General features: G+C 40.6%; 1 protein-coding gene across 14 annotated transcripts in view; it reads right to left on the bottom strand.

The window, feature by feature from the left end:
- Positions 1–19,486, bottom strand: part of Ttll7 (tubulin tyrosine ligase like 7) — a 217,840-nt gene that overhangs the window by 175,926 nt on the left and 22,428 nt on the right. For 12 of the 14 annotated variants that reach the window (XR_008216342.1, XR_008216343.1, XR_008216346.1 and 9 more), the window contains exon 2: positions 743–825. The exons of 1 other annotated variant lie outside the window; for it this stretch is intronic. The gene's annotated coding sequence lies outside the window, so the exon portion shown is untranslated. Of the gene's footprint in view, positions 1–742; positions 826–3,442; positions 3,492–19,486 lie in introns of all 14 variants that reach the window. One more of the 14 variants, XM_052730705.1, reaches the window with a different exon arrangement.

Here is a 19,486-nt window from a genome sequence, read left to right as displayed (position 1 = left end):
ATCTCATCCATCCAGCTCTACTATTTTTAGACATCACAGTAACACTACACAGACATATAAGGATCTTGCCAGGCTAATTTGGTACTCAGTAAGACGGGCTGTATTCTGGAAATTCACAACACTTCAAACCAGACAGAGAACTCACAAAAAAACATCTCTAAACTGATCTCCCAGATCCCAGTTCCAGCTGGAAATGGACTAGGTCACCACTCAGCAGGAAGAAAGGAGTGGCCTGAAGGTCAGTTCCCTTCTGTTCAGAAGCTCTGTGATGCTCAAAGAGGAGACTGTGTTTGGGATTTCATGACGGACGCCTTGTTTCTAGAGTAAACAAAGATCCCTTTACAGTAACACCTCCCTAACCTATTAGAAGTCAGTGACAAAGTCAGTAAGAGTTTGAAAACTGCTTTCAGGAGTATATCAGGCTCCAAAAACAGACCTGTCAATTTCTGAACTTAAGTTATGAAACAAGTTTAAAGTGCAGAATAAAAATGGTTCACTAGCCACACAGGAATCTGAAGTGTTTAAAATGCTCCTAGTCGTTATATACAGGCTCTACTCCACCCCACTTGTGATTTGGTGGAACTGCCTAACAAACTTCAAGGACTTGATTGTATCCCCCTAGTTCTAATTAAATTTATTTTAGGCAAGGAATTTGAGAAAACACACTTAAACACCTCGCAGGTAAGCTACTGTTATCTGTGCTCCAGAAGCTAGGGAATACTTGAAGCCAAAGGTTTCTCACCAGAAATCAGAACAGTCCAAACATCAATGCCCGAGAACTCCTCCCAGCTCTTCTTCTCAAATCTCTACCAATCACTTTAAAACCTAGGTTTAAAAATATATATACAGGTTAACAAAAAATGTAAAATAACACAATGGTGATGCCAATCTAATAGTTTACTGAAACCCCCCAAAGTGATTCAGTTTCCCACTAATCTAGAGCCAATCTCCTTGCTACTCAAGCATTTCCTGGGCACTTACTGAATAACAAGTATGTAACGCAAAGTTCCAAAATGTTTATTCTAGTCAGAATTTCATCTTCCAAAATGATAAATAACATGTTTATGTACACACACACACACACACACACACACACACACACACACACACACACACACACAAAAACCCTTGGTAAAAAGCTACTTCAGTCTTTGATCATGCATGAGGGATTCATTCCTCAATCTTCTGGTCTATCATGGGGATATTTATTGGTATCTCATCAAGACCACCCATCTAGAGGGTGAGTTTCCCAAAGAAGGTGGTTTTCTTCAGTCTTGCTCACCACTTCATTCCCAGGACCAGAGCCTGGCAGTGCTCAGTTGACACGGGTTACTAAGTTAATGGTACTATGATTTGGAGAAACTTGATTCTTGGTGTAACGCTGTGAAAGAGTGGGGCTTGAGGAGTTGAGTAGGTCATAAAGTTTTCTCTCATGCACAAAGCTTCATACAGCGTGTGACCCTTTTTGCTCAAGTGAATGTATTAGGGGACTTTGATTTCTATCGATTACTTCAAAAGGCTATTAAGTGTGTGTTAACTCATGATAATGTTAGTCATCTTTGGTGTGTGGAGGAGCTCTGGTGTGTGGAGGAGCTCAGGTGTGTGGAGGAGCTCAGGTATGTGGAGGAGCTCAGGTGTGTGGAGGAGCTCAGGTGTGTGGAGGAGCTCAGGCATGGAGGAGCTCAGGTATGTGGAGGAGCTCAGGCATGGAGAAGCTTAGGTATGTGGAGGAGCTCAGGTATGTGGAGGAGCTCAGGCATGGAGGAGCTCAGGTATGTGGAGGAGCTCAGGTGTGAGGAGGAGCTCAGGCATGGAGAAGCTTAGGTATGTGGAGGAGCTCAGGTGTGAGGAGGAGTTCAGGTGTGTGGAGGAGCTCAGGCATGGAGAAGCTCAGGTATGTGGAGGAGCTCAGGTGTAAGGAGGATCTCAGGTGTGTGGAGGAGCTCAGGCATGGAGAAGCTTAGGTATGTGGAGGAGCTCAGGTGTGAGGAGGAGCTCAGGTGTGTGGAGGAGTTCAGGTGTGTGGAGGAGCTCAGGTGTGTGGAGGAGCTCAGGCATGGAGGAGCTCAGGTATGTGGAGGAGCTCAGGTGTGAGGAGGAGCTCAGGCATGGAGAAGCTTAGGTATGTGGAGGAGCTCAGGTGTGAGGAGGAGTTCAGGTGTGTGGAGGAGCTCAGGCATGGAGAAGCTCAGGTATGTGGAGGAGCTCAGGTGTAAGGAGGATCTCAGGTGTGTGGAGGAGCTCAGGCATGGAGAAGCTTAGGTATGTGGAGGAGCTCAGGTGTGAGGAGGAGCTCAGGTGTGTGGAGGAGTTCAGGTGTGTGGAGGAGCTCAGGCATGGAGAAGCTCAGGTATGTGGAGGAGCTCAGGTGTAAGGAGGAGCTCAGGTGTGTGGAGGAGCTCAGGCATGGAGAAGCTCAGGTATGTGGAGGAGCTCAGGTGTAAGGAGGAGCTCAGGTGTGTGGAGGAGCTCAGGTGTGTGGAGGAGCTCAGGTGTGTGGAGGAGCTCAGGTATGTGGAGGAGCTCAGGTATGTGGAGGAGCTCAGGCATGGAGGAGCTCAGGTGTGTGGAGGAGCTCAGGTATGTGGAGGAGCTCAGGCATGGAGGAGCTCAGGTGTGTGGAGGAGCTCAGGTATGTGGAGGAGCTCAGGCATGGAGGAGCTCAGGCATGGAGGAGCTCAGGCATGGAGGAGCTCAGGTATGTGGAGGAGTTTAGGTGTGTGGAGGAGCTCAGGTATGTGGAGGAGCTCAGGTATGTGGAGGAGCTCAGGTATGTGGAGGAGCTCAGGTGTGTGGAGGAGCTCAGGTATGTGGAGGAGTTCAGGTGTGTGGAGGAGCTCAGGTGTGTGGAGGAGCTCAGGTATGTGGAGGACCTCAGGTATGTGGAGGAGATCAGGCATGGAGGAGCTCAGGTATGTGGAGGAGTTCAGGTGTGAGGAGGAGCTCGGGTGTGTGGAGGAGCTCAGGTGTGTGGAGGAGCTCAGGTGTGAGGAGAAGCTCAGGTGTGTGGAGGAGCTCAAGTGTGTGGAGGAGCTCAGGTGTGTGGAGGAGCTCAGGTGTGTGGAGGAGCTCAGGTGTGCGGAGGAGCTCAGGTGTGTAGAAGAGCTCAGGTGTGAGGAGAAGCTCAGGTGTGTGGAGGAGCTCAGTTGCTCACTCAGGTGTTGGCTTCTATGTCTTCCTTCCTCCCAAAAGGCATCAGACTTTTGGTGTTTATCCTTCCCATGCTGTTCTTAATACATTTTTCTTATGCACTAGTTTTTATACAATATTTGAGTGTGTGTAATTTGTATAATTTTAAACTATGTAAATAATATACTATGTATATTCTTGGGCTGTTTTCTAAAATTTGAACTTTTGTGTAACTCATTCAGTTCCAGTTCATTTCTTTTCATTAAGAAGTACCACAATGGAAATCACCCTTGAAGCTTAGGCAAGATCTTACTTCAATAGCAATGTAAAGCCATGGAAGGACTTCCCATAGGTTACACCAGCTGTGTAAAGGAAGCAAGAGAAACAGTGTAAGAAGATATTTTGAAGGTTCATGACAAGGAAATGAAAGCTTGGCCACAGACAGCATCACAGCTACAGTAGTTAGGCTTGGTGATCAAAAAGAAGTGGTTATCTCTAAAGACCTCAAGACACCTGTTTAGAGAATCGGGAAGGAGCTGGCATCATGCATCAAAAGCAGAAAGAAAATCCAATCCCAGGAGTTAAGTGCTTTCAGTTAATAATGGCAGAAAAATGTGGACCAGAAATAAATAAAACTCATAACTGAAGGTAAGACAAGAAACACCTCTACTTTGGTACAGAACATGCTTTAATTAAACACAGAACAAGCTGGAGAAGTGGCTCACTAGTTAAGCTGCTTACTGCTCTTGCAGAGGACCCAGGTTTGGTTCCCAAAGCCCACATAGCTGCTGCCAACTTTCTCTAATTCCAGATCCAGGAAGATCCAATACAATTGTTTGGTCCCTGCAGACACTGCACACAAGTGATGCATAGGAATGCATGCAGGCAGAAACCCTCATACACATAAAATAAAAATAAATCTCTTTTTTAAAAAACACAAAAGATTCCTTCCACAGTCTTACTGATCCGATTTCTCTGTTTCTGCCAAAAAGTGACAATACATACAGCTGTATAACCGGTGAACAACAGATGACGTCACCCTAACTGTTCTCCTAACAATAGTGTATTGACCCTCTTCATTGGAGAAGCTACTTGCTTCCTAAACATAAGAACTTTTGTGTCCCATTCCTAGGCTGGCTATCCTCCCCGAACCTAGAGCTGGCTATGCAGAATGTTATAGACCTGAAAGAACCATTTGATCAGACACTTCTAAAAAGCCAGGAGGAGCCCAGTGTGAGTAAACCAAAGAATCAAAGAACCATTTATTCAAGCTGGCAACAGAACTAACATTGACCTTGGGCAATAGTAGCTCCACTGATTTACTATTATTTGCTTTTCAGATTTCCATAGCTTGCTTGGTATCTGCTCATCGTTTGTGACTAAATGGCATCACCCAAATGCAATATCTACAAAGGTCTGCAGAGGATCTCATCCTTATAATTTAGCCTACTGTGATATGAGTAAAATGTAGGCCTGTTAAGACAGCATACCTTGAAGGCATCTTCCCTTATTAATATTTATACTTCCACTATGTGACACAATAAAAAAACACAAATCTCATTCAGCAAGTGCAGAATTGAATAAAGCTCAAATCAAATAACAAAGTTATTAAAGTAACAGAAGACAACGTTATTTCATAATGTATTAAATGCTTAAATAGAGTCCAAAGCGCCTCTGGACATGTTCCCCAAGAATATAATATTGTGTTCTAAATAGCTCTCAAACCACCCTAAAGGGGAGAGAAAGACATTTCACCTGCTCTTTAGGAATAACATATGATACCAATAAAGATGTGCATATCTCACTCACCTGTGTCTATCCATTTACATGTGCTCATGGTGCGCGCGCACCACACACACATACACACACACGCACGCACGCACGCACGCACGCACACACGCACACACGCACACACGCACACAATTAAGAATCTAAGGCATCCTCAAAACACCAGCCTACACTTCGCTACATACAGAACTCTTGTTCTGAGATACTCGGGTAGGACTGAGTGCCCTTTGCACACAGCTCTTGCAGCCCAGGAACCTGCATCAAAAGGTGAAACAGAAATCCAGAGGGAAGTGGAGAATTTCTAAAACAGCCAGTTCTCTGTTCTTTATCAGAAAGGTCACAATGGATATCAACCTGTGCGTCTGCCTCACTGATGAGCAGCTAACATCCCAGTGGGGGTCATGTGATGCCAGCATAGTTCTCTACATCCAAAACTTAACTCTTCAACATTGCCCATAAACCTGGTGGTTCCTCTGACACTCCTTGGCTTGATAAAGTGTAATGGCATAGCCAAACATCAAAAAGATACAACAAAATCCTCCTTAATTTTCCATTTGAATTTTTTGTTTGATATTTATTCCAATCACATGCATCACCAATTCCAGGGTATATATTAGTTTAATGCTTATTTTCCTATCCATGTTTATGAATTATTAAATATTAAATGTATTAAATTCATTAAAATACTAATCATGATACTACATAACTGTAATCCAGAAGACTGAAGCAGGAGAATATTGAATTCAAGGCCAATCTTGGCTGCATTGTAAGACCTTGTTTTTTTTTTTTTTTTTGGTTTTTTGAGACAGGGTTTCTCTGTGTAGCTTTGTGCCTTTCCTGGATCTCGCGCTGTAGACCAGGCTGGCCTCGAACTGATTTTTTTTTTTTAAGTCAGATGGCTAAGGAAGCCCCATTTACCATCCATACTAGTCAAAAAAGTTAACAGATAGTGAAGACTCTGGCCCCAACCTGAGATAATTCATTAATTATTTGTCCACAGATTGAGCTCTTTTGGGGAGTAGCAATGTGCCTGATAAATAATTAAATTTACCTGATGCATGTGGCCATATGACTCTAAAAGAGTAGGCACTGAGGAATCAATGGGGCCAGGGAAGGAAGTGAGTAGGAGGGACTTCCCACCAAGGCAACTGAAAGAGAAACAGTCCTTCTGTGGACTCCGCTGTCTGTCCCCCTTTCTTGGTGCACATGTGACTACAGTTGCTGTGTAAGTCACAGCGACTGAGGTTTGTCTTAGAATTGCTGCATCTGTTGGAAAGCAGACATCCATCTTGTTTAGGCCACTGTTGCTTTAAGTTTCGGTCACCACCACCTAACTGAACCTCTTGACAGATGGATATGTTACTTCTACATGAATTGCTGGGGGTTTTGAAAAATGACATACCAGGAGTAGAGAGGTGGTTCAGTAGTTGGGAGCTTCTTCCAAAGAATCGACGTTCAGTTCCCAGCACCCACATGGCAGCTCGAAGCCATCTGTAATTCTGGTTACTAAGGACCTCTTCTGGCCTCCAAAGGCACCAGGCGTGTATGTGGCTTTGTTTGTACAGACAAACACTCAGTCAAAACATCCATACACATGAAAAGGTTTTAAAGGAATGTCAGCCAACATGCAAAGTCGGTGGAACTGAGTGGGTTGTGCTTCTGTTTTATCTATCGTTCTCTGCCACTGCCTACAGTTCTCTCTTTTCTGCTAATCAGTTTCTTCTGGTGATGGACAACCACTTAGTTTCAACCCATGTGCAGAAGAAAGAGATCTGTACTTCGCCCTAGTTCTTAGGCATGGCAATTAGGATCTGGGGGCCCAGTTATTAACACCAGAACTGATTAATAAAAGTATAAACGTTTTATTAATTTTACACATACACTGAGATTTTCACAAAAGAGTACAGCCTAAAGAAGTTAGTAAAGTGGGTGTTTTCTTTCTTGGAAAGGATTGGGACAGAACAGACTGACAGACGGATGGACTAGTAAGTTCCCAGGTCACTGAGAAACAGAGGAGACTGGAAGACAACAGTTACTTCTGTTGTTCAGAGTCATTGAAACCCCAGTTCCTAGTCTTTAGTGATCAAGACTAGTTTCTATCTCAGACTGTGAAGTACAGCCCTTCAAAAAGAATCTTTACAGCTTAATCCACCCACGCTAAGTGGCCCTTTCTGAAGTGATGACTCTTCGGGAGATTTCTGTCTGAAATAATCCTGCTGAGGTGTTCTGCCTCAGACCCACATGCACTTTGGGAAGGACTGATGGCAATCACAGTTTCAAGGATGGGAAATTGGCATAGATCTAAAACAATCATGCAATCCCATCCTCTTGATCCCTGAAGTTGGTTTAATAATGAACTAAGTAAGGCCAGTCAGAATCAGGCCTGGGACTCACTCTTAGACTCCTGAAAGGAGACAGGTTCCTTCTTGTGATGTGGACATGAATCACAGAAGATGCATATCTATCGCCACTGGCCCAAAGTAGCCACCTGCACAGAGACTGAGCAGGAATTCAGGTTAGATTTCTTACTTTTGTTTTTAAATAAAGAAAAATGCTTCAAAACCCCTTGCCTAAAATGCTTGAGATAAATAAAAAGTTTGCCTTCCTTCCTTTTACTCTAAGAGATGCTGGCTCCCTGGGAGGTTTGAATGTGATTTAATCTACCATGCTGGAGAAATATTCTTTTCTAGAAGGTTCTTGGATTTAAAATTAAAAAGTTTCAATGTTACTAGTAGCTAAAAAGTCAGATAATTCTGCCACCATTTCCAAACGCTTCTAAATGAAATGGAGTCACATAAAATTAACTTGTAACGAGCAAATCATTCAAAATGTGGGAAGTTCATATGGAAAAGTCTCTAGTCCTCACAGAACGCTTTGTGGACATCCATGAGTTAAACTAAGGTATGTGGGTAAGTCTAAGATTTTAAGCAAGAAAGAACAATTAATATGTTTCTGGATCATTAAACTAGATGCAGAGTGAATTTACATGGCAACATTTGGGGAAAGAAATAATTATCTTTACCTATCAGACCATCTGCTAAGAAGACTGATTAAATTCAAATATATTTTAATAAGATGAGCTCATTTAAAAATAAGTAATTCTCAATCTTTAAAAACTCTCCAAGGGCTGGAGAGATTGCTCAGCAGTTAAGAGCACTTGCTCTTCTTCCAGAGAACCAGGGTTTGGGTCCCACCACCCACATGGCAGCTCACAAGAGTCTGTAGCTCTAGTTCCAGGGGATCCCATGCCCTCTTCTGGCCTCTGTGGGCACTGCACTCACATATGCTCTTACACACAGGCCAACACTCATACACATAAAACAAATAAATCTTATTATAACCACTCTCTCTAGCACTACAGTCTTTGCCATAGAACTAGTCCTTTTATAGACACATGAAAGAAAAGGGCTATTTTTATCCTTCAAAATAAACAGGGCTGGAATGCAGAACAGAACTGGAGCCCAAAGCTAGCCAGGGCACAATAATACTCTCAAATGAGCATTTATTTTCTAAATGATTCCCTCCCTTGGCCACTTCCTTCCTTGATCACATTCAGTCAACTGATACTGTAAAGTAACAGGTCACATAAGGCATTGTATCAGAAATCAATAAACTTAGTCCCCTCCATTATGAGTTCTTTATATTAAACATGTTTATTGATGTTCCAGTTAATTTTATGACAAGTTGACACATCTATAGTCCTAAGAGTGGAGGTAACCTTGATTGAGAAAATGTCTCCATAAGAGCGGGCTGTAGGCAAGCCAGTAGAGTATTTCCTTAATTAGTGATTGATGGGGGAGGTCCCAGCCAATTGTGGATGGAGCCACGCCTAGCCTGGTCCAGGATTCTTTAAGAAAGCAGGCTGAGCAAGCACTGCTGAGCAAGTCACTAAGCAGCTCCCCTCCATGGCCTCTGCATCAGCTTCTGCTTCCAGATTCCTGCCCAGTTTGGGTTCCTATCCTGAATTCCTTCAATGGTGGACTATGATGTGGAAGTGTAAACCATATAACCCTTTCCTCCCCAGCTTGCAAAAACAAGTATTTCATAGTATTTCATCATGAAAATAGTAACCCTAACCATAACTGAGACAAGTTCTCACCAATTTATTAGGTGCTGTAGCAAGTAAAATACATGTCTTCTGTTTCATCATGCTCACATATAGCTTCCTGTTAGAGAAGTTATTTAGCTTGAAACATCTTAAAAATAAAACTTCGTTCAACGTCCATGACACTGACTATTCATTTTAACCCTAAGTATGCTCAAGAATGACAGTCAACACTAGATAGCTACATAACCAGATGTAGCCATATATTCATAGTATGCATATCAGGAATACAAATTAAACACAATACTAAATCAACAAGGCCGATTTTCACATGAGATTGGAATTTACCATTTTTTAAAATCTTAATCTAATATTCAAAACTATCCATTATACAAGTCTCACTAGAAAACAATGTGCAGTCTTTAGGACACTTCTGATTGGTGCATTGTCAATCACATCTATTCTTGATGTGGCTTGGATGGCTATGCCACTTGCTGGATCTTATACGCAAATATTATTTTGTTTATTTTATTTTTATGTATATGAGTTTGCACACAGGATTATGCCCATGGAGGTCAGAAGAGGCCATATGATTCCTTGAAGTTGGAATTACATGTGGTCTTGAACTGACTGACCTAGGTACTAGAAATTGAACTTTGGTCCTCTGCAAAATCAATACACATCTTTAACCATTTAGCCATCCCTCCAGTCTTTCTTATATTATTTTCAAAGAACTTCATTTATCTATTTTCAGTCAATCCATTGGGCAAAAAAAGACTGTGTTAACATAGAAAAGGTGAATTTTACAACAACATACATTTAGTGTGTAATTTTAAATGCCCTTCAAATGTTACTGTCCTCTGCTATTTGATTATTTGGACATTTTGTTTGAATCTCTTCTTTGAACCTCAAGAGTATAAGCCTCTTAGAGGCAAATATAGACATTCTGCACTCTCTTCAGAACTTGGCACCACGCTCTGCATCCATAAGTCCCCAATCATTCTACAGGGAATAATGCATTTCACCTAGTGCAATGGAAACTCCCAGCAATCTATGACGGTAACCCTAGCCAAGACTACTTGTAATAAAGGATACAGAGCCTGAACTGCCCATCTGTGGTAGCCAGGCAAGAATTCTAGTGGAGGGATTGGGACACCAAGGGTTTATGACTACAAACCCTTCGACTTGCAATTTGTACTATCTACAAAGTGTGCTGGGGTAAAGATGGTGCAGAAATTGTGGGAGTGACAAAAAGAATTTCAAGCCCTTCTAATTATTTCTCATTGGTGAACCTGACTTAAATTTCTCCTACTGTTAGGAAGGCAATCAATGATGAAAATGCTAAAATTTCTCAGGAATGATTGAACTCCTCAACAATTACATGATGGCAAACCAAGATTTGCAGTCTCAGTTTTAAGACCACAAATAAAGGCAATCTCCTTGTAATTCTGAGTCATATGTGTCTTCCATAGAGAGGTCACAATATCCACATATTTGCTCAAATGTTAGTATGCATGTTGCTGCAAAGGTACTCTGTAGATGCAATTAATGTCTAAATCTACAGGTATTTACTCTCCATAACATAAGTGTGCTTCATTCAGTGGGTTGAAGGTAAAAGAAAACAGATTGATGTTTCCTAGAAAGGTATCTATTTATGCCTCAGCCAGGTGGGCATTCAAGCTCAGTGCCTCAGCCAGGTGGGCATTCAAGCTCTATGTCTCAGCTGGGTAGGTATTTAAGCTCAGTGTCTCAGTCATGTGTGCATTCACGTTCAATGTCATCCCTCCTCTGCACTCCAAGTCTGTCAGCAAATTTTGGACTGGCAAGTCTCCACACTCACATGAAGAAATTCCTTAAATCAGCATCTTTTCTCTCCCCTCTCTCTAAAAATGTGATACCTTTTATAATCACAATCAGCAAGGGGGAGTCCTGACATTGTTATCATCATTAATTCAAACACATCAAAATCAACAGCATTGACATCAGTTACCACAGAGAAAAACCCATACCAATATAGAACAAGAACACCATAGAAATACCCCAAAATGTAAACTTTCTCCCCTTCCCATGCCTACTTCCCTCCTTCCCTTCCTTCCATGCTTCTTTCTTTCTCTTTATTTTACGAGATGCCCTTCTATGTAGCCCTGAAGCTGTTCTCAGACTGGCAATACTCCCACTTCAGCCTCCCAAATGCTGGGATTCTCTGCATGCACCGTCACCCCTGGGCTGCACCATCAACTCCCCATATCCATGGCACACAGTATGAGGGCTGAATCACAAAAAGATTAAAGAAATGTCCTCCAACAAGAAGACATTTAGGAAAATGTCTTAACCAGTTGGTTTTACTCATATTTTCCTTTTTTATGCATGGAAGTAATGCAAAATCAGAACTGTCCTTAAAGTCACCTCCAGTGCGTATAAAATAAAAGGTAAGACTTTTAAAAGCACCTTTGCATAGTTGAAACTGTACGTTTGTTTTCTCAAGCAAATGAGATAGTGTTGTGTCTTGCAGTGAAATTTGATCTTGGCTGGAAAATGGAAGCTTACTGGCTATCACTATTTCTAGTGTTAAAAATTAATGATAGCCACACCTCCTTTAAGCCTCCAGGTTCTCACTTTGTCCCCAGCATCATAACCCCCTGGAGAATAAGATTACTAGGTAACATTCTCCAGGTTAGAACGGTGTGACTCATGTCACACCTCAGCCCTGGGCAGGCTGAGGCTCTCCTGCATCTTGACCTAGACAAAGTTAGCTCAAGGGTGAAGATCTGTGGCTGCAGAGGAAATGCATCGGTACTACAGCAGCTCAGGGGAGGACACTGACAGACTCCAAAATCCACTCCCACATCCAGTCGAACACCAACAATCTGTACCGTGTACAGGGGCACTCCAGTCTGAAAGAGTGCAACTCAGATCCCTTCTAGTTTTGAAATCCTAACAATGTTGATTCTGAAGAGAAAATAAAAAATGAAAGCCAGTCATTCACAATCAAGATAAGGCTTCTAACTCACTTCTCCCTCAAAATACAGCTTTAAAATTCTGGTTAAAATTGGACACAAGTGAAAGCATTGTTAGCAATTCTCAATTAAAAAAAATGACAAAACTGCACAAAACCATCCAAACCAACGGCTTCAGTATTCTGAAAAATGGCCTGTAGTATATAAGGAAGAAGCTTTTAAGGGCAATTACTGAACTTGGGATAAGAGGTGGAATTGGCATTGTAGCCTAAAGCAGTCCCTACAGCATCATTCTCCAGGGGCATCAGCCAATCAGTGCAGCAGGCCCCTGGGTGGGAGTCATGGCAACCAGCCCATTGGTGCTGGAGGAGAATGACTGGGCTTGAAGCAAAGTACAAAACAGCACCATGCCTTTGGCTCAACCACAACAATAACAACCCCAGTGGGCAATTGGTGTGAAGGTCAATGCCACAGCTGCCTGTAGCTCAGATCCCAGGTCACGTTGGTATTGGTCAGCTAAACATGAGTCATGAGTAGCAGCTCTCACCTCTCCTAATTCCCAAATGATCTTCCCAGACATTTTTCCTCCTCTCATTATCCACACAACCTCTGTTCCTCACTAACTCACCAACAAGATGAGCACTTTAAGCATACTGAGTCCAGTGTAAAAAGCCTGTACTTGATGTTTTCGGTGGGGAAGTTACTCTGGAGAGCCAGGGGTCTATTTTATTTACTTCTTGGAACTTAGTAGATAATGTTATGAAACAGCTGAGTTCCAGGCAAAACAGACTTTATTTCAAGTATTAATACAAATATAAATGTACATATATGTATATATACTATGTTCAATATAGAGTGGAAGACTCAGAGACACCGCCTTAGTTACTTGTCTTATTGCTGTGACTTTGGTTCCTAGTTTGAGGGCACAGGCCATCCTGATGAGAGAGGCATAGCTGCGGGAGCTTGCAGCTGGTTGGTCCCATGACATCTACAGCCAGGAAACTGTTAATGATGAACGCTGGCGCTGAGTTAACACTCACACGGAAGGGTGGCGCCCATGGTGGGAGCAAGCCTTTGCATCTCAATCTAATTTAGATAACCCTTCACAGCAAGTCTGGAGCATTGTCTCCTAAGTGATTCTAGATCCTGTCAAGTTGACAACCAACATTAACTATCACAAACAGCTAGAATAAGAGCCTGGAATATTGTCATTTCTTTTGATTTTTGTAACACTGGGGCCAGGGGACTGACTCATCTTTCTTACTTACAAGTTCTCCACTGTTATCTTCCAATGCAGGCCTCATCTTAGGTTGCCAAGGAAAAACAGGACTTCATAAAACGAGTCCACACAATTGTCAAATGGGACTCCCCTATGCCAATTCAGGTGATAAGTTGTAGAAAGAACAGTAGTAATGAGCATTAAGGTTGTTTAAAGGGAGTACTCCCTTTTATTCTTTGCTGATGTTGCTTGTGTTTTGTTTCTTGAAACAAAGCTTTGTTTTGTAGTTGGGGCTGACGCCCAGTTTGGCTGCAATCCTTGTGCCTCAGCCGCCTGGGTCCTGGGATTACAGGCCTAAACCACCATGCCCAGCTCCTGTCCTTTCTTATTATTTTATTTATCATATTTTACTTAAAATCCATACAACATATTCTTCTTAAAGATCTTAATAAGGACTGAGCACACTTATTTCAGGATCAACTTTTTACTCTTGGGAGAAGACCATTCGTGCTTATAATATAGAATACGCAAAAGAAATATAAAAAAAAACTTCCCTTTGACTGAACAAACATCTGCACAATATATCTCTCTATAAATATATCTTCTTTAATTTTTTATTTTATAAATGTATATACATATGCACACATATGGGTGTTTTGCTTGCATGTATTTCTGTGTACAGGGTACATGTTTGGTGCCCATGGAGGCCAGAAAAGGGTGTTGGATTCCCTAGAACTGTAGTTACATATGGCTGTGAGTGCTGGGAATCAAACCTGAGTCCTCCAAGGGAGGCTCAAGAGCTAACCCTCTACCTCCCACACACACACATACACAAATATTCCTTTAAAATTAATCATTTTAAATAACAGTTGCAAAATGCTTCCATTCAATTTTATTGTTTCTACTTTCTCAACCTGAGCACAGAAACACCACTAAACAATATCCAATGTCAGCTATTCCTTGGTTATATTACTTTGGCAAAGAGCATGGAGTTAATAGAGTTACTTGGTAAATGAAATATTTACATTCCCAGAAAGGAAGCAAGCACACTCAAATAGAGTATGCCAGGATGGGCAGTGGCAAGTTTTCTTAATTTACTTTCTAGATTACACTGACTCAGTGTGGTGATACTAAATTTCAGATGTTATTTACAAGTAACATACCTCATAACACAACAGTAAGTTATTGTCTCCATATATTTAAATCATCACTTTATGAAAAACTGACTTTATTGCTATTAAATTAGCAAAATGAGCATAGAAAATGACTGAAATAAACTGAAAACAACTGAAGTTGTTACTTCACCTGAAGGGAGTCTGTGGTCTCTAAATCATCAGTCACAAAGATTCTGGAAAGTGGTCACAAAGCATTGAAAGTGCCTCAATTATGTCATCTATGTATGCCTGAGGTTAAGGATTACACTTTCAGAAGCTAGTCCTGAGAAAAGCATCTACAATGTTGGAGCATGCCAACTCACTCTTTAAAATACCAAACGAGGAGCTAGAGAGTTGGATTGGCAGTTAAGAGAACTAGTTGCTCATGCAGAGGACCCAGGTTCTGTTCCCAGCATCCACATGGCAGCTCACAAGTACCTGTAACTACAGTTCCAGGAATCTAATGCCCTCTTCTGGCCTCCATAGGCACTACTCCACACATATGGTGTATATATATGCATGCAGGCTAAATATTCATACCCATTAAAAATAAATGAACTAATTAAAAATTATAAAAGAAAAAAGAAAAGTAGCAAACTGAAAACAATCTAAATGTACTCAAATAATTTCTATAGTAAATAATGGGTTATCATGTGGTTATTAAAATGGGCTATGAAAAGCTTCCACTAGTTTGAGAAGATATAATTATTTGAGCAAGGCAATGAATGATTCATATGAAATGAAATAATATTTATTTTTCTATGAATAGATGAATGAATTGTAAAGCTTAATATTTACTTTGATTTACTAACTCTGAGTAAATATGCCATTTCTATCCATCTATAGTATAGTGATATGAAAATAATCATGAATCATATGCCAGGATGGATTTTAATAAACTGTATTAATAAAGACCTGTTTTAATAGTGAACAAATTTGGATTCTTCCAGAAGACTGATTCCTAAGTAGTACAAAAGGATTATGATTGTGAGTCACAGCATTCTGTGTTTATTTTAGTCCTTGAAATATTTGCTAAACCACCTCTGAGGTTAACACTTCCAGAGTAAATCAAAATGTAAACAAGCTGATCCCAGATTCCAGGTATTCTAGCCAAGCCTGAGATCATCATGCAAAAATAACTAACAGTGAAGTTACAAATGCAATTTATATCTGTAGGGAGTGCTGCCCACGCTGCAGTCAGAGCAAAGGAGGAACACGCAGACATCCTGAATTTATCTAAAAGATTTTTTTCCCAGTTAAAGATGAAAAGAAAGAAAGCACACCACTGAAATCAATGTGGAAGTGGTTTGTTTTCTAGGTCCTGGTTTGAGTTTTCTTTCCCATGTCACATTTGAGAAATCACCAGGAAGTAGGTGAAAACTAAGACATTTACAAATATTACAAAAACTAAGATGTGATCAGGGATAGAGCTCAGCAACAGAGTTCTTGCTCAATGTGCACAAGGCTCTGAGTTAGATACTTAGTAATCAGAGGAAGAGAAAGAGGGAAAAGGGAGGAAGAGGAGAAAAGGAGGAAGAAGTATCAGAGGAGGAGGAAAGAAACTTTGAAGACATGAGAGATGATTCTTCTTACCCTCTTGCTAGCTTTAGTTCATGCTCCTCAGAAGCAAGGATTCAAATACAAGTAGTATGGGGAAGTTACAGGAAATACTGCTAATGGGAGCAGAGAAGGGACACAAGGAAGGAAAGGCAGTACAAAGGGTGTGCTCCACTGTCAGCAGCTAGAGCTTAGTCCCCTGGGAAACTGTGACAATCGGCATAAAGCACACAGTTTCAGAGTCAGTGAATCCAACATCAATCTTAGTTGAGCATTACTGGGGTAATGCAGTAATTAACTCACACCACCTCCTGATCTCGGACAGTAGAGAACAGGGGATGCATGGAGAAGGTCAGGAATGGCAAAGAACCCCAAATCCCAAGGCCTCCAGGAGTGCCTTAAACACCCTCATGTAAAGAAAGACATACCAGCAGTGCACGGAGGCAGGAGAGTACACTGAAGTGCTAAGACACTGGAGACAATGAGCAGGGAGGGCACCAAGGGCATTGGCTCAACACTGGCCCTAAACAACCCTAGTTGTGCCACCACATCGCAGAAGCCCTCCTGGTTCGGCTGAGTCCAGCCCACAGATGCATCCCCCATATCATACATGCATAGCCAGTTGTGGTTGCACATGCCAGTAGGATTTGCTCGGTAGCTCTTTAGGCCCAATACAGGTCAAGGTCTTCAGAACATGCTTCAGGACCTTGTAGCTTTAGAGCTACACCTGTGAAACCTGCTGGCTGAACATTGCTGCTACACCCAAAAAAATCATCACAAGAACTGAGATACCAGTTCTTAAGGATTTCATCTAAGGTAAAATTACTCAATAATTTCACACCTTAAAACTGATTAATAAGTAAACAAATTAATAAAATTTTTCTTTACAAATTTTGAAAATTTCTAAAAAATGGCAGAAAAAGTTACTTCTCAGGAATTTAAAAATCTTTTTGTTTGTATTATGAATGAAATTTTATAAGACATATACAATCTTCCTGGGACATATATAATGCTCACTACAATGACAATTAGCATAGTCATTCACATCATATCATTAAAGAACTGGCTCAATAATAACAGCAAAAATGGGACATTAATGGGACTGATTGAAGACTTAAATAAATGGATTCTTTCTATGTAATCTGCTAACTTACCACAAGAACGTCAGCCCATTAATAATAACTGTATAACCAGATTTAATTCTATTGATAATAAATATGAATACTTAATGGATAAAACAGTATCTCTTCAGAGCAAGGTCAATGCTATCCAGATAATTCATAATGAGGAAAGATCATTGCTAATTGATAAAATAAAGTCTATGGAATCATATGCTTCAGAAGAACATAAAAAATTTTATGATTCCATGAAATCTTTAGAACCCTTTACAACAGAGGAGGTGCAAACATTACAACAGGCAGTAGTTACTGGATTTCAAGCTCTGGAGGAATCTCTCAGTAAAGATAACAAAGAAATTAATCAGCAGAAGGGCAAGGCCATACAAGTAATAACATTGCCAGGTAGCTCTTATACAATGGCTTATCCTGTCACCATCCGTGAAAAGTCAACAGATGATAAACACCCTGAGCCATATGTGGAATATATCTTGCAATCTATTTGTATGAGAGATTTAAAAAAAACATTAAGGAAGCAGTGATCACCTTGGTATACACTCAACATATGTAAAACAGATGTTAAATACGTGGTCTTCTACAAATGGAATCACACCAGATGACCGGAATCAGTGAATCTCAGTTGTTCTAGAATATAGCCGGCAGTTACAATGGAAAAGCTGGTTGAGAAAGGAAGCAATGATCTTAAAACAGCAGGGTAAGATCAGAGGTTTTGAGATCTCCCAAGATCAAATTCTTGGGGAGGGCTATTTTGCAAGCTACTTTTGATGAGCATACAATATCCCTATTCCATACAGCAGCTTTAACTGCTTTGGAAAATATTCCAGAACCAGGGAATCTAACTGAGCTATATATAAAGATTTTCCAAGGACCACAAGCACCATTTACTGATTTTGTACAAAGGCTGACCATGGTTATAAACAAGACAGTATCAGACCAAGGACTAAGACAAGTATTAACTCAATCCTTGGCTTTTAACAATGCTAATACAGAATGTAAAAGAATACTTACACCTTTAAAGGTCATGTCAGCCCTGTTGGAGAAATAGATTCAATATACAAACAGTGTTTAATCTCTTAACTATGGTAATAAGGCTTGGACAGGAAAGACAATTTCCAGAAATGGAAGGAGGCCTTGAGTTACCAAATGTTTTAACTGTGGTACACCAGGTCATACGAGAAGAAATTGTACACAGGGTGCTCCTAGAAGCTACATTTCTTGTAGAAATAAACCAAACAGGAGACTTCAAACTTCTGGATTATGCAGAAAATGTGGCAAAGACCAACAATGGACCAGTGAATGCACATCAACAATAGAAATATGAGGCAACCCTTTACTAGAAAGAAATGCCTTGGGGAGCCTCTTGCAGGCCCCCCAAATCAAATGTGGTTCAAATATTTCCAGGAACTGTGGAGGAAATTTCTCTCCAGGACTATTAAATAACCCAGTGTCTAATGTAAAGAATAATACTGCACTAGATGATAGAACAGCTCTGATAGATGAAAAACTCCAAAAAACACCATAAAATGAATATCTTGGCAGACTTCCATAAATGAACAAAGACCAAAGCTTAGAGTATGAATTAATGGCATTGTTCTAGAGGGCCTGGTAGACACAGGTATGGATGTAACTGTAATTACACCAAAATTACACCAATTGCATGGCATCTGAATGGCCTCTTCAAGAGGTAGATGTCCAACTTCTAGGGATTGGAACCAAATCTCAGATTAACAATTGTTATCCCAAAAGTAAGAGAATAGAATTCATAAAAAGAACTGAATAGGTCCTTCCTCACATTGTATGGCAAAAGCCAGTCTCTGGAGTCCCCACATTCTATACTGATGCAAATAAATCAGGAAAGGCAGGATATAAATCAGAAGATTTAAGTAAAGTGGTTCAAAGTCATTATAATTCTGTACAAAAGGCAGAACTGAATGCCATTATTACAGTACTAATGGACTTCAAGGAGCCCCTCAATACAGTCACTGACTCTCAATATACAGAGTTGTTTTACATATTGAAACTGCTGAATTTATTCCTGATAATACAGAATTAACTAGAATTAACTTCACTATTTATACAATTACAGGAAATAATCAGAAATAGGGAACATCATTATATATATATATATATATATATATATATATCACATCAGATTCCATATGAGTCTGCTAGGTCCTCTAGCACAAGGTAATGATGAGATTGATCAGTTATTAATAGGTAATGTGCTGGAAGCCTCAGAATTTCATAAGAAACAACATGTAAATAGCAAGATTTTGAAGAAGGATTTCCCCATCCCTTGGCAACAAGCCAAGGAAATTGAAAAAAAAAAAGTCCTACTTGTTCCTTCTATAACCAAACTCCATTACCTGCAAGGAAGCAATCCAAAAGGTATACAGAGAAATTAAATTTGGCAGATGGATGTGTTTCATTTTGCAGAATTTGGAAGATTAAAAATATGTACACCATACCATTGACATCTATTCAGGATTTAAATGGGCAAC

Source organism: Peromyscus californicus, unplaced genomic scaffold (assembly GCF_007827085.1).
Source record: "Peromyscus californicus insignis strain IS unplaced genomic scaffold, ASM782708v3 Scaffold_9__1_contigs__length_137607984, whole genome shotgun sequence".
NCBI lineage: Eukaryota > Metazoa > Chordata > Mammalia > Rodentia > Cricetidae > Peromyscus > Peromyscus californicus.
The sequence above is the reverse complement of the archived record's forward strand: the minus strand, read 5'-3'. Positions and strand labels throughout refer to the sequence as shown.